At 39.2% G+C, this 16,271-nt stretch overlaps 1 protein-coding gene and 1 pseudogene across 5 annotated transcripts in view; one reads left to right on the top strand and one right to left on the bottom strand.

The window, feature by feature from the left end:
• Fchsd2 (FCH and double SH3 domains 2) overlaps positions 1–16,271 on the bottom strand; it is a 175,907-nt gene that overhangs the window by 115,350 nt on the left and 44,286 nt on the right. The window lies entirely within an intron of this gene.
• On the top strand, positions 13,912–14,459 carry Gm6341 (predicted pseudogene 6341; annotated as a pseudogene).

Here is a 16,271-nt window from a genome sequence, read left to right as displayed (position 1 = left end):
CATAAATAATTGCTTACAAAAAGATGTCACTAATACTAAAAGCAGATGTCAAAGCCTAAGCTTACACTAACAAAGACAGTTTCTATTTTCATTAAAAAAACATCAAGTTAATAAATAATTATATCAATAATATGATGTATTTACAAAAATAATCACATCAATAAAACATAACATCTCAAAGCTCAAAGAGTAGAGAAAGTTACTAAAGCATCAACTCTATTTAAACTGTATATCCTATACCACTCAAGCTTTTCATTGCTTTTCAATTTCAATAAAATGAATTAGAAAACATGCATTTTATTTATTGATAATAAGGTAAATCCTGAGATAAACTAGGTAGTATTGAATAACAAGTAAAGTCACTCATTTTTCTTTAAGTTAAAGTTGCTCCATCACTAACTCTCTTTTAGTTTTTAAAGACGTATTATTTGCTTGGTATGGGAGTATGTGTGCATCTGTGTGTACCACACCACAGTGCAGATATGGAGATAAAATAGTTGGCTCTCTCCTTCCATCATGTGGGTCCTAAGGATCAAAGTCAGGTTGTCCAGCTAGTGGCAAAAATGCCCTTAGCCTCTAAGCCATCTAAGGCCTGAACTGCCCTTAGATTTTTAGAGACAGGGAGGCATCAAACTTAAGATCCTTCTGCTGCTACAGAACCAGTGCTGGGTGCAAAGTACCACCTTAAATTTTAAAGCAAAATTTACAAGATTCTTCCCTAGTACCTGAAGTACTATAGAATAAATGTTACAAGTTGACTAGACTATGCCATGGGGATAAGATACTGACAATTTAACAAAGTTCACAGTGATTTCCCTGAGTAGCTATCACTGAGTCTCTAGCAAACTGGTGGAGCACAAGCAAACATGGGTTGAACTTTAAGTTCATCTACTTGTCTTGATCTGCATTTTCTTATTTCAAACATAAAAGCAGTGAGTGCATACCATGTGTGTTTTTTTGAGATGGGGTTATCTCACTCAGGATGCTATTTTCTAGTTCCATCTATTTGCCTAAACATTTTATGAATTCATTGTTTTTGATAGCTGAGTAGTACTCCATTGTGTAAATGTACCACATTTTCTGTATCCATTCCTCTGCTGAGGGACATCTGGGTTCTTTCCGGCTTCTGGCTATTATAAATAAGGCAGCTATGAACATAGTGGAGCATGTGTCCTTATTATATGTTGGAACATCTTCTGGGTATATGCCCAGGAGTGGTACTGCTGAGTCCTCAGGTAGTACTATGTCCAATTTTCTGAGGAACCACCAAACTGATTTCCAGAGTGGTTGTACCAGCTTTCAATTCCACCAGCAATGGAGGAGTGCTCCTCTTTCTCCACATCCTTGCCAGCTTCTGCTGTCACATGAGTTTTTGATCTTAGCCAGAAGTGCAGAATACCCAAGATACAATTCACAGGCCACATGAAGCTCAGGAAGAAGGAAGACCAAAGTATGGATACTTCAGTTCTTCTTAGAAGGGGGAACAAAATACCCACGGGAGGAGATACAAAGTTGTGGAGCAGAGACTGCCTCACCTTGTGGGACAAAAAATGGGGTCCTGCATCCACTCGGGACTAGGGCTGCTGGGCAAGCCAGCGCAGTAAGTTTGACTAAGTGTACCCCAGGCCACCGTTCCAGGGTGGGGAAGGCGCAGTCTGGGGTCCCCATGGACCTGCTGGAGTCGGGCTCCCAACTCTCAAGCACCACAGACACTGGGTACTGCAGAAGAGCTGAGAATGGGTGGGGACCCTCGGGCGGACTCTGGTCCAGGGGCAAAAGGGAAAAGGGTAGGAGGAGAGAGCTCTGCTAGGTTACTGCAGGGACGAGCAGAGTTTTTTGCAGGGTGGGTTGCTTGGGTTGGTGGCAACAGTGGCTGAGAACACAGAGAGATCTCCTGGCAGGAAGTTAGACAAACTGGCTTATTTAAAGGGGAAGACTTGCTCCATTGCTCCAGCATGGGCAGATCCCGATGAGAAGAGGCAGTCCATGGTTTTAAGGTGTTTATTGTAGACAGGAAGAGAGTAGAGAAGCAGAGGCTGACTGTGGCCATGTGGAGAGAGGGGTACAGAGAGGAAGAGTAAGAGCAAGAGAATAAGAAGTAAAAGAGCAAGGAGGGGGCAAGCAGCTCCTTTTATAGTGGGCTGGACCATCCTGGCTGTTGCCAGGTAACTGTGGGGGTGGAGTCCACACAGAATATCAGGAGCTGGGGCATTGCTGATGTGACTGATGGTCACACACCTCTCTGCAGGAGTGGGGGTGGGGTGGGGAGTGTAGGAGGCTATAGCCAGGGGCCCAGGAGGCGTGGCCAAACACCTTTGACCCTAAGAGTCACCAGGGTTCCAGGCCTGTGCTCGACTGTGGACCAGGCTGTCTGTGCATAGCTCACTGCCCCACCTTGGGGATCCATTCCATATACAGTCACCAAACCCAGACACTATTGTGGATGCCAACAAGTGCTTGCTGACAGAAGTATAATATAGCTGTCTCCTGAGAGGCTCTGCCAGTGCCTGACAAATAGAGGTGGATGCTTGCAGCCAACCATTGGACTGAGCACAGGGTCCCCAATGGAGGAGTTACAGAAAGGATCCAAGGAGCTGAAGGGGTTTGCAGCTCCATAGGAGGAACAACAATATCAACCAACCAGTACCCCCAGAGCTCCCAGGGACTAAACCACCAACCAAAGAGTACACATGGAGGGAGCCATGGCTCCAGACACATATGTAGCAGAGGATGACCTTGTCAGTCATCAATGGGAGAAGAGGCCCTTGGTCCTGTGAAGGCTTGATACCCCAGTGTAGGGGAATGTCAGGACAGGAAAGTGGGAGTGGGTGAGTTGGTGAGCAGGGGAAGGAGGGATGGGATAGGGGGTTTTCAGAGGGGAAACCAGGAAAGGGGATAACATTTAAAATGTAAATAAAGAAAATATCTAATAAAAAATAAATAAAAGCAGTAATAGATCAACTTCAATGATGCTTAGATAATTAAATGGGTTTTGTGAAGAGGGGATGCAAAGGCTGAGACAAAGCATAGCAGGTATGTATGTGTGCAAGGTTTTCACTTAAGTATTACCTGAGCATTTTCAACTATATGCTAATGTTACTCCAAGTACTGGACACAGCTGAAATGTTTGCTATTCTTTAAAAAAGGTCATTGTTAAAATGAGAATAGTCAAATATTTAATCTAAAATTCACTTTTAGGTAAAGAGACTAAAAACTAACAGTGAACCAGCTTAAGGAAAGGCAGCCAGTGCTATAAATGACATCATAGGATCATCAAAGCTTCCTGGAAGAGCTGAATACTCAGGCAGGCTTTAAAGGGGAAATTAACACAACTATAGATACAGTACTAGATAATAATTTTGAACTGTTTTAAAGGCAAAAAACAACAAAACATAAAAAATAGTAAAATCTCTCAATTGTAATGTCTACCCTAGTATGTCTTAGGGTTTTCTATTAGTTAGTGTGATAAAACACCAGACCAACAGCAACTTGAGAAGGAAAGAGCTTATTTTATCTTACAGATTGTAGTACATCATCTAGAAGTCAGGGCAGAAACCTGGAGGAAGGGAAATGATACAGAAGCCAAGGAGGAGTGCCGCTTACTGGCTAGCTCTATGTGTCTTGTTCAGCCTGCTTTCTTAGACATTCCAAGTCCACCAGCCCAGGGATAGCACCACCCACAGTGGGCTCCCACATCCATCAATAATTTTGAAAATGTCCCAGAGTCTTGCCTACAGGCCAATCTTATGAAAGCATGTTTTTAATTGTGGTCCCCTCTTCTCAGATAATAGTAACTTGTATGAGAAACTAACAATATTTCACAACATTGTACATGGTCTTTCAAATTTTTACTATTGCATACAAGTTAAGTACATAGACAAACACACACACACACACACAATGTGGGTAAGGGGCACATATAGCAATCGGAGGACAACTTTATAGAGTCAATTCTTCCAACTTCACATGGGTATGGGAATCAAATTTAGGGTGGCAGGTTTGAACAGCAAGTGGCTTTACCAATGAGATGTCTTGCCAGCCCAGATATATATGATGTGAAGCTAAACAATTATGGGGTCAAATTCTAGCCCTACTACTTATCAATGACAAGATAATGTACAACTCTAAACTTCAGCTTACTCAATTGGAAAATGTGCACAAGAAAGAAGCCTAAATCTAAACATCAGAACAATTCCGAGCATACAGCAAATTACATAACAAATGGTGATTATAATTAATGTGACTGAAAACTGAAAACTACTATTAAATGCAGTATCTTGACTCTAGCTGCATATGTATCAAAAGATGGCCTAGTCGGCCATCACTGGAAAGAGATGCTCATTGGACAGGCAAACTTTATATGCCCCAGTACAGGGGAATGCCAGGGCCAAAAAATGGGAATGGGTGGGTAGGGGATTTCGGGGGGGAGGGTGTGGGGGACTTTTGGGATAGCACTGGAAATGTAATTGAGGAAAATACGTAATAAAAAAAAAGAAAAAAAAGAAAGGCCATGAATTTGAAAGAGAGCAAAGTATGAAGGTAAATGAGAAAGGTTAGAGGGAAAAAAGGAAGAAAGAAAATAAAACTGTAATTTCAAAAGAATAAAACATTTTAAAAAGATAAAAAGCAAAACAAAACAGAAAACCCCACACTCTGAAATGCTGCGTTAGTTACTATTCTGTTGCTGTGAGAGACACCACAATCAAGGCAAATCTCATGAAAGAAAACATTTAATTGGGGCTGGCTTACAGTTTCTGAGGCTTAGTCCATTATCATCATGGTGAGAAGCACGGCAGCACTCAAGCAAAGTGCTGGAGATGCAGCTGAGAGTTCTACATCCAGATCCATAGGTAGAGAGAAAGAGACTCGGCCTGGCATGGACTTTTGAAACCTCAAAGCCCATCCCAGTGACACATTTCCTCCCACTGGCCACATCTACTCTACAAGGCCACACCTAATCCTTGTTATTTTTCCAAACAGCTTCACTCTCACGTGACCAAGCCCTCAAATACGTAAGCATATGGGAGTCATTCTTAGTCAAGCCACTGCAATGGCAAATTTCAAAATACAGCACATAACCACCATGCCTACTTTTTAAATGGGAATTCTAGGTATCCAACTTATGTCCTTGAAATTTCATGAGAAATGTTTCCCAGCCTATGAGTTGATATGTAATCACATAAATCTGACTTAGTTGTAGTTGCACTGTGTATCTTATAACTTTTTATGCATCGCTATCTTTATCAATTAGATTTTACATTTCATACATAAGTTTTTATTTCCTTCTATAAAAGGAATAGTTTTTTTATAATCCAGAGGATGAGAGTTCTCTGGAACACCACATATAGCATTTGTATCCAATTCTTCACCAAATTTTATACTAAAGAGTAGGAAATATAATTTATTCTATTTTAATATAAAATAGCCATTCCAAAATTAGAGACGAATCTAACAAAGATTCACCAAACCAATATTTTCCACACAAAACTGCTAAATTTTAAAAAATGCTTTTTAGCTAACATATATATAATACCACCTACCATTAACAAATTCTAAGAAACTTCAGAATTTAACTAGTTGAATTCCCTTAAACCAAGAAAAGATCCTTCATTAAGCATACAGTGCCAGTGTACAAGTTTTCTTTAGTGTTTCGTGTGTGTGTGTGTGTGTGTGTGTGTGTGTGTGTGTGTGATGTATTTGATTTAATTTCTCTGACTAGCCCAGCATACATAGCTTCCATGTAATGTTAATTTATCAAATCCCCAAAGCACTTACTTACCTCTTTCCAACGTCACCTAAGCCTCCACTGACAATTCAGAAACATGCTCAGCATGTTGTGTGTACATCTGGAATCACAGCATTTAGCGGCCCGAAGCTCAAATTCAAGGCCAGTCTGGACTACAGAGCTAGTTGAAGGGTAGATAAGCTAAAAACAGTGAGGCCCTGTATCAAAACCAAAGCTCTGCCTTAGTGGTGGAAGGTCTGCCTATGAGGTACGCAGGATAACCATTCAAACCCAATGTAAACTACACAGTGAGTTCCAGAAAGGGAAAAAGAGGAATGAAAGGGGGGGGGGACCACACAGACAGAAATCATTGTCTTCACATTAAAATTAATGAGCAACTTTTTAAAAAATCAGTTATTTCTGTTCTTTGTGCTTACTTAAGCATGCATTATTAGAATTACTTTCAATATTAATTATGTTCCCAATTATAATTTTAAACTGTTAAGTTTGCAAGAGAACTTAATATATCATCTATAAATCCACTTTACTTCGCCACAAGAAAACAGTTGTACATTGCAACATACCAAAGCAATCCACAGCACGGGTGCCACTAAAACTCATTCATAAATGATTTATATAATTATATTATACATAACAAGTGTGGGCACCCTATATTAGAGACTACTGGCTAAGGTTATAGAATTTACTCTCAAAGTTGGTATGCATACTAAATGTGAACTTGGGCCACTTACTAGTTCTCATATTTAATTTCATTATCCATAAAATAAGGAAAATATTTTCAGTTGACAGATGGGTAAACTATGGTATGTTCAGACAATAAAATATCTGGCATGAAAAAGAAATGAGCTAACAAGCCATTAAGTGAGGTAGAAGATTATTAAATGCAAAATGAATAAGCAAATAAAACAACCTGAAATGGCTATATATATATTATATGATTCCAACCATAAAACATTCAGGAAAAAGGAAAACTACAGTGGAAATGAAAGGATCAATAGTGAAAGGGACTGGGGAGTAGAAAAGAACAAACACTACGGAGTATTTTAAGAAGAGCAAACGTATTATTATGATTATACAGATTATCACTATAATGCAAGATACATACCATTATAGATTTATCAAAATCCACATAATACAATACCAAGACTAAACCCTAGTGTGTCCTAGACTGAATGATATGCAGCTTCATGCAGGTAGCAAATGTCCCAGTCAGGTACAGGATGTTAACAGGAGAAAAAGCTGTACATGTGAGACAAGGGATATATGAGAACTCTTCTATATATCCTGCTCAATTTGACTATGATGCTAAATTTCTCTACAACTTAAGTCTGGTTATAAAAAAGGGGGGTGGGGTGCCTGGAGAGACAGCTCAGTGGCTAGAAACACTTGGGCTCGTCTGTAATCTGAAGTTCATCTGGTGGCTCACAATGGACTGTGACTCCAGCTCTGGAATATGTGACACCCTCTTCTGGCCTCCTTGAGTATTTATACACACATGACAGATATACACATAAGAAAAATAAAAATAAATCTTAAAAAATGATATAGCTTCCAAAGCTGTAATAATTCTCAAGTGAAAGTGAATAAAAAGTACCTAATGTACATTCTACTAATGATTGATTATGTCTTAGCAGCATTCAATCTTACATTCATTCAATAAATTACATACATACCATTATTCACTCAATAAATACTTAATAAAAACTAGGAGAAATGATTACTATCATGACCAGGCAAAATTTTTGGTAAGGAGTTTTTAAAAAGAGTTATTAATCCTTGTTTACTTGTTTCAAAATGAGACTTGTCATATATGATTATATCAATTACAAGTGGATTTTAACAATAAATTCATTTCAGTAGTCATTATGTAAAAGAAGCACAATATAAGAGTTTGTCACATATCCTAATAAACTGGATGGGAGGCTGGGAGATCAAGTGCCTGTCACGTAAGGATGATGACCTGCACCCACACAAAAGCAGGGCATGGTGGTAAGCATCTATAACCCCAACACTGGGCAGGGAGGAGGCTACACAGATACAGCTATGGACCTTATCACCAGTATAGTCAATCAGTGAGTTCCTGGGTCAAAGAGAAAGGCTGCATCGAACAATAAGGTGGAGAACACTTGAGATGATACCCAAGTCAGCCTCTGACCTTCATATACATGCATTTATACTGCATACACAGGATCACACACACAAAAGAAACTCAATGTGCATGTGTGTAATTATCACAAACTAAATGCTGATGAACAACAGAAACTTAATAGTAATATGTAAGGCAAAACCTCCAAAATTCTTGTATAAATTGTATCAAGGAAAATGAACTTGTTGCCATTTCAGGACCTTAGACATTTCTTCTTTCCTTCCTTCCTTCCTTAGGTGTCTAAGTTTCTCACGTAAGTGCAGTAGGCTGTTAGAAAACATTAACCAACACTTACAATTTACAGAAGGTGGAACAAAAGTCATTTTCAAAGTTTCTTTTAAAATTATCACATCCCTAGTTAATATTCATGAGGATAATTCCACAAAAGCAGTTACAAAACGAAGGCAGAGGAACATAGCTATATATAGTTACACCAGTGGAAGAAAAAGGCAATTTCTCTTTTCTTAAAAAGGAGAAAATAGGTTCAATGAAAATGTTTCCTAAATAACAATTTCATAAAATTTTAACCAAATCTTTCATTACTCAGAATGATTTGGAGAACCAGATAACGGTACACAAAGCTGAGTTCATTTGATTCAGACAGGTGGCTAGTCTAGAGCTCTGTGTTAGCAGCCCAAACCCACCCACAATAGCCCTAAAGACGATTATGCAAATGCCAGCTACTGAGTATTTTCCCAGGAACAGGAGAAGGGTTCCTAGTAGAAGCTGCAATTGTTCAGCAATCATGTGGAAAAACAAGCAGAGTTGTGTTGGGGATTTTTTTCTCTCCCCCTTAATTGCTAGAGGCTGAGTGTTTTCATTAAGGGAACTACTTCAGAATGTGTGAGATATATAAACACTTACACATATACACATGTGTATCTATTTGATGTACATTTCTCAAAAACCATGAGCAGTTTATCCCACACTTATCACCAAGGTCCCCTGGTTGAACATTCTATTCTCCCTTATCAATGCCAGAGCTCATCTGTTAGGTACCTGTTCCCTTGCCAATAAGACAAACAGAAGTTTAGAAACCTTTTTTATTATTATTATTACATATTTTCCTCAACTACATTTCCAATGCTATCCCAAAAGTCCCCCACACCCTCCCCCCCACTTCCCTACCCACCCATTCCCATTTTTTTGACCCTGGCGTTCCCCTGTACTGGGGCATATAAAGTTTGTGTGTCCAACGGGCCTCTCTTTCCACTGATGGCCAACTAGGCCATCTTTTGATACATATGCAGCTAGAGACAAGAGCTCCGGGGTACTGATTAGTTCATAATGTTGTTCCATCTATAGGGTTTCAGATCCCTTTAGCTCCTTGGGTACTTTCTCTAGCTCCTCCATTGGGGGGCTGTGATCCATCTAATAGCTGACTGTGAGCATCCACTTCTGTGTTTGCTAGGCCCCGGCATAGTCTCACAAGAGACAGCTATATCTGGGTCCTTTCAGCAAAATCTTGCTAGTGTATGCAATGGTGTCAGCGTTTGGAAGCTGATTATGGGGTGGATCCCTGGATATGGCAGTCTCTAGAGTGACGAAAGGATGGACTATCTAGAAACATTTTAATACCTTGCTTTGCACATTGTCTTACTTTTAAAAGTCTTCATTTCCTTTCTCATTAGAGGCACAATGTAAGAGGTGAAACCCATAAGAAATACAACACTGACAAGCCAACACTACTCCTTAACTTGCTATTAATGTTCTAATGTAAAGTCATCAGGGTCTTCAGTTTTTAAATGGGGTAGTTTTCAAGCATCTAACATCTCTTCTTATGATTCTTCCTAGAATTAAATGGACTGAGCTTGGTAGCACATGCCTTTAATCTCAGGGCTGGGAAGGCAGAGAAAGGTAGATCTCTGTGAGTTGAAGGACAGCCTAATCTAAAAAGAGAGCTCTAGGCCAACAACCTGAGTTTAAATTCCAGGACTCACCTGGTAGAAGGAAGACTTCCATAGTGAGACCATTTATTGAGAAAGACAGACAGACGGGGGAGGAGAGATGGGGAGGGCAGGCAAACGGGCACATGCAGAACTAATGTTCTTTCACATTTTCTTATAGCGTGATTTCTGATTATATGACATTCAAAAACAATATACATGCATTTATTCCCCACCCTGTCCTACTTAACCCTCAGCTCTCTCTTCTGTATTAGACAGGACACTGCTTATTTTGACTAAGCTACTAAGGTACAATTTCTTTAGTTAATGTGATGGAACTCAAATGTTTCCACAACTCTTATGCTGCAAAATGTTACAAAGTTCTGCTAAAGTAAATTTAAAGAAGGATTTTATTTAAATACTTATAAGAAGAGAGTATGATATTCATTATAGATATAGTCTTTAATATATTTAATTCATATAATATATATATTACTTTAAAACAAGACATTATAACTTAAAAGTTGAATAAAGAATACAAGCATATACCACACTATTCATGGAACAGATTGGTATCTTTAAGAGCTCTTTTCAAAATGATTTTGCCAGTTTTGAAATGGTTGTTTCTTATGGGAACAGAGAACTTTAATTGTGTCTCTTATTGCACTACAGTGTGTTTAATGTCTTTCATACATTCATTTGTTAGTCCTAAATTCAAACAAATGTGTGAGTCACAATCACAGTTTAAAAGGAGTACACACCCTGGTAAGTATTTAGTTTAAAAAAGGAGGGGTGGGGTTTGGTATATTCTAACATAGGTATACAGTAGAAGGACAAATGGAAGACATTCTATTTCCTGTTCAAAACTTGGAATACCCCAGATATTTGTTCAAAGATGTAATTCACAGACCACATGAAGCTTAAGAAGAATGAAGATAAAAGTGTGTATGCTTTAGTCCTTCTTAGAAGGGGAAACAAAATACTTATGAGAGGAAATACGGAGACAAAGTGTGGAGCAGAGACTGAAGGAAAGGCCATCCAGAGACTGCCCCACCTGGGGATCCATCCCACATGCAGAAACAAACCTAGACACTATTGTGGATACCAAGAAGTACATGCTCACAGGAACCTGATATAGCTGTCTCCTGAGAGGCTCTGCTAGAACCTGACAAATACAGAGGCTCACCCCAATGGTTGGTTTACAGCCAACCATTGGGGTGAGCACAGGAGGAGTCAGAGAAAGAACTGAAGGAGCTGAAGGGGTTTGCAACCCCATAGGAAGAACAACAACATGAACCAACCAGACCTCCCAGAGGTCCCAAAGAGTACACATGGAGGAACCCATGGCTTCAGCCACATATGTAGCAGAGGATAGCCTTGACGGGCATCAATGGTAGGAGAGGCCCTTGGTCCCGAGAGGACTTGATGCCCCAGTGAAGGGGAATGGGAGGGCTGGGAGGCAGGAGTAGGTGGGTGGGTAGTAGGAGGCAAGAACACCCTCACAGAAGCAGGAGGACGGGGGATGGAATAGGGGGTTTACAGAGGGGAAACCAGGAAAGAGGATAGCATTTAAATAAAGAAAATATCCAATAAAAGAAAAAAATTAAATTAAAAAAAAGAAAAAATATTTTTTTAATATACCAAGGATGGCTAAAAATTGAAGACCAGAGCACATGTGAGCGAAGATGCAGAGAAACTGCTACTGAAAATGCAAAAGGGTAGAACCACTTCAAAAGTCAGTTTAGGTAGATTCTGAAAATACCAGTACTTAAGTTGGCTATAAACCCAAGAAAACTAAAAGCATATGTCCACTTACAAACTTGTACACAATGGGCCAATAGGATGGTTCAGTGGGCAAAGGTACATACTACCAAGTCTAACAGTCCGAATTTGATCTCCAGGACTCAGTGAAAAGAAGAAACTAACTCCTGCAAGTTGTCCTCTAACTTTCAGATGCAGGCACAACACAAGTGTAATTAAAACAAAACAACAATAACAAAAAACCTTGCAGGCATGGTGGCATACGCCTTTAATCCCAGACACTTACTATAGGAAGAGGCAAAGGCCCCTTACTATAAACTTCTCTAGCCCAAGGTCTGGGCTGCTCTTCCCCCAGATCCCCTTCCCTATATAACCCAGCCATTTTGGTTACCAGACCCTTTTCTCTCCTGGCTCTTCCCTCCCCTGCTCCTCATATGGCCCCCTCCAGGGTCATGTTCACTCTGGACCTCTCCCCCTCTATTCTGTCATCTATTTTGTGTATTGCTGAATTGTTTTAGTACTTTCGTGGATCTTTGGAGCAAGTAGTGGTACAAAGATGATATAGTGTAGCCTTGTTTGCATCCATTCCATGTGTTGATCCTTTTCAACACAGAAAAGATTTTGACAAGCTATTGCCACCTGCTTTTATGAATAAAATTTTATTATATGTCAACCATACCCATTTACCTACATGTTATCTATGGTTTATGTTTGTTTATAGAGTAGTTGCTAGAGACCCTTTGATCTGTAAAGCCAAAAAATCTTAACTGTCCAGCTCTTTGCAGAAAAGTTATCAACAACCAAATAGAGGTATGGTAATATCTAACACAATTCATTTAATATTTCAGCAAGTATCAAGGTATTTTAGGAATTGAAGACTTTTATGTTTGTCCTTTCCTTATACCCTGTTCCTAGTCTTCCCAGTGCCCATCAGTAGTTTATTCAGATCACTCTCCTATGAAACCTACTTTAAAACTTTTTATGTATTTTATTTCCAGTCATTATTCTTCAGATATTGATACATAGGTCAGAGCCAATGTATTCTAGTGGGTGATTGGTTTAAATTCTTCAAATAAAATTTGTTATTGTTTTCTTTCAAATTTTACTGCATCTTTCATGTAAACTAGGCATTCAGCTATGTTATTATTGTTAATAAATGGTGTTATACTATCAGACATTTTTACATTAGGGCTCTTACTGCGATTAAATTGAAACCACTGTGCCGCTCACCTATCTTGCTCGTCAGTTACCTCATTTTATGCTGAGTCTATTGTAGGACATTTGCTCCTGTGAGATTCCATTGTATTAAGCTTAATTCATTATGCCAGTACTTTTAGTTTCTGCATCCTGATCCTGTCACTGGCAACCACAAAACACAATGTGACAAGATCCTTAAATTCCCATCACCAGCCTTCCCTACCACAAACCATGAGCCAAAGTAAAGTCTTTCTTCTTTAAGCTGCTCTTGTCAAGCATTACAGGAACAGGAAAACTAATATAACAGGCAAGAAGACAGTTTCAGGAACAACATGAAACATTTGCAAAATTCTTGTCTTTTTTTCCCTACATCTATTTATTAAAATATAACTTGTCTATAAAATTTAAAAATTTTAAGCTCATAGTTAGAACTTTTAAATGCAACTTCCCCAATAATTCATCTTACTAGGTTTTCTAAATTATCCATTCACAAATTAGTGAGAGAAAGAGAGATAGAGGCACAGAGAGGGGGGAGGGGAGGGAGAGAGAGAGACACAAAGTGGGGATAACGATCCTTTAAAGCAAACAGCTGTAATGCACACAGGGTAACACATTACAGTCTCTTGACTATTTTATTAAGTCAAGTTTGAAGCACAGTTATAGTCATTTGTTTCCCAACTGTCTATGGCTGCTTTCATTCTCCACTAGCAAAGACAGTTAATTTGGCAGAGATCATATGACATTCTAAATATGAAATATTTACTGTTTTGCCCTTTGGGGGTGAGAGAGGAAGTTGGCCAAGCTCTGCTCTGGATGGCTAAACATAACCCTTCCAAATTACCTTTCATTCTTGTTCTTCCTCCAATTATTCATTAAAGTTAGGACTGAGGTAATTAAACATTCTGCCCTTACACTGCTGCCTTACACTCCTGACAGCCTACTGAGGGCTGCGAGTACACGTATGAACCACCGCACCATCTTTATTCAACAGTTTTAAAATGATACATTTATATTAAGAAGCAAGAATAAGCTGGGTGTGGTGGCACATACCTGCAATCTTAGCACTCTAGAAGCTAATAATTACAGTGCCTATGAGGCCAGCCTGGGCTACAGAATAAGTTCAATGTCAACCTGGGCTCCACAGCAAGACCCTTTCTCATAAAATCACAAATAAAGAAGCCACCTCTCCGTAAGGTGAAAGGTTAGCGGAAGTGCCCTCCTTTCCTTTCTGCTGGGTGCCGGCTGCCGGCTGCCTGCTGTCAAGATGGGCAAGTTCATGAAACCCGGTAAAGTGGTGCTGATCCTGGCCGGACGCTACTCCGGACGCAAAGCCGTCATCGTGAAGAACATTGAAGATGGCACCTCGGACCGCCCTTACAGCCATGCCCTGGTGGCTGGAATTGACCGCTATCCCCGGAAAGTGACAGCTGCCATGGGCAAGAAGAAGATCGCCAAGAGATCCAAGATCAAGTCCTTTGTGAAAGTTTATAACTACAACCACCTCATGCCCACAAGGTACTCTGTGGATATCCCCTTGGACAAGACTGTTGTCAACAAGGATGTGTTCAGGGACCCAGCTTTGAAGCGCAAGGCCAGGTGGGAGGCCAAGGTCAAGTTTGAGGAGCGATACAAGATAGGGAAGAACAAATGGTTTTTCCAGAAGCTTCGCTTTTAGGTATATTTTTGTTTTGGTCATTAAAAATTAAAAAAAAAATCACAAATAAAGAACCCCATAGAAACAAAAGAGTAATGAGGAAGTCACGACGATCTATCCTACTGAGGACATCAGACCATATGGACCTCTTTAGCCCCTCCCCAACCTCAAGCCCCTGAATAAAATTATTTGATTCCTCCACAAAAGGAAAAGCATCAACAATCAAATGGTACAGAAAATACTATTGTGCAAATATACTTTGGATTTTACTTGTAATCTAATCTTTATAAGTTAAATTCCTCCATTGTTACCTAATTCAATTAATTATTTTAAAATAAAATTCTTTTCTGAAAAAGTATGTCAAAGTAGGTCATTATACTCCTTTATGAATCATAAATGCAAAACCTAGAAAATAGAAGGATATCCTGCTATTCAGAGAATGATCCCTTACTGTTAAACACCTCTTAAATAATTTCCTATGATTTTTAAAAAAAAAATTCCTTTGCAAATATACATAATGAATACAAATTCTTATAAACTGTTAACAAGCATAAGCTGCAGTTTGTTTTTAAATCGTCAACTTTAGAACAATAGTGCTAGAATATTTGAGCACTTATCGATGTATCAACAAGTGCTTGGGTTCTACCCTTCATAAACTGTGACCTGTAAGAAGGGAAACATGACGCCTCTCCATGGTGAATTTCTATTCAAGCTGAAGTCTTCCAAATAATTTCAAAGCAAGCAATGCTTCTGACATCTAATGGTACAGAGGAATTCACCAACAAAAACAAAACTTTAGAAATCATGGCTTTAAGTACTAAAAACCGTAAGTACAAAGTGCTAGCTGTAAGCCACAAAATGTTCAAGAAGGTTATTAAAATAATTATGAAACATGTTTTTCATTTTATTTTTTGTTTACTTATTTAGATGATGGCTTATTTAGACCGAGGGCTTCACACAACATAAGCACTTTACCACTGAGCTACACCCTTAGCCGAGTATCACTTTAATCGCTTCTTTTTTAATAGTGTTTATTCTTTTACATATGAGTTCTTTGCCTGCATGTTTGTCTGTGTACCATGTATGTGCCCAGTGCCTTGTGGAGGGCAGAAGGTGATGTCAGATCTCCTGGAACTGGAGCTGTAGAGAGTTGTTAGCCACTAGGTGAATGCTGGGAATTGAACTGGGTTCTCTGGAAGAACAAACAAGAGTTCTTAACCACGGAGCCATCTCTCCAGCACAAATTAGTTTTTTTTTTAAATATGTTTTATGTGTGCATGCATGTGCAACATGAAGCACATGTGGAACTCAGAGTTCTCTTCTATGATGTGGAATCCAGGGATAAAATAGGTTATCAGGTACAGTGACAGTGGGTGCCCTTACTAGCTGGGTCATCTCTCCCTTCCCATGACAAAGTACCTTTCAATAAAATAAAGTAAAATAAACCCGAGAAAAACACAAATCTAAGTAATGAGAAGGTATAGTCATAGAATTAGCCCTGTCAGACTCTTCTTGAAATTAAAATAAAGTATTCAAAGAGAAAAGAAAACGTATTGGAACACCAAATGGATAAAATAAAAAGGGTGGCTTGGCACGGTGGGGTAAGCCTCTAGTCCCAACTGCTTGGGAGGCTGACAGATGAGAATTCCTTGAGTCCAGGAATCTATGGCCAGCCTGTGCAACACAGTGAGACAGGAATGGCAAGGAGCATACCTGAACATATAAGTATCCAGATCTCCAAAATGTAGTTTAACATTGACCAAAAGAAAGATGAATTGATTGATGGTAGAAGGATTAAGAGATGGCTAAATCCAGAATAAAGCAAATATACTAAATGTTAGAATTCGAATGAAGGGTATCAGAACATTAATTATAATTAGT

This window comes from Mus musculus, chromosome 7, assembly GCF_000001635.26.
Source record: "Mus musculus strain C57BL/6J chromosome 7, GRCm38.p6 C57BL/6J".
Classification (NCBI taxonomy): Eukaryota; Metazoa; Chordata; class Mammalia; order Rodentia; family Muridae; genus Mus; species Mus musculus.
The sequence above is the reverse complement of the archived record's forward strand: the minus strand, read 5'-3'. Positions and strand labels throughout refer to the sequence as shown.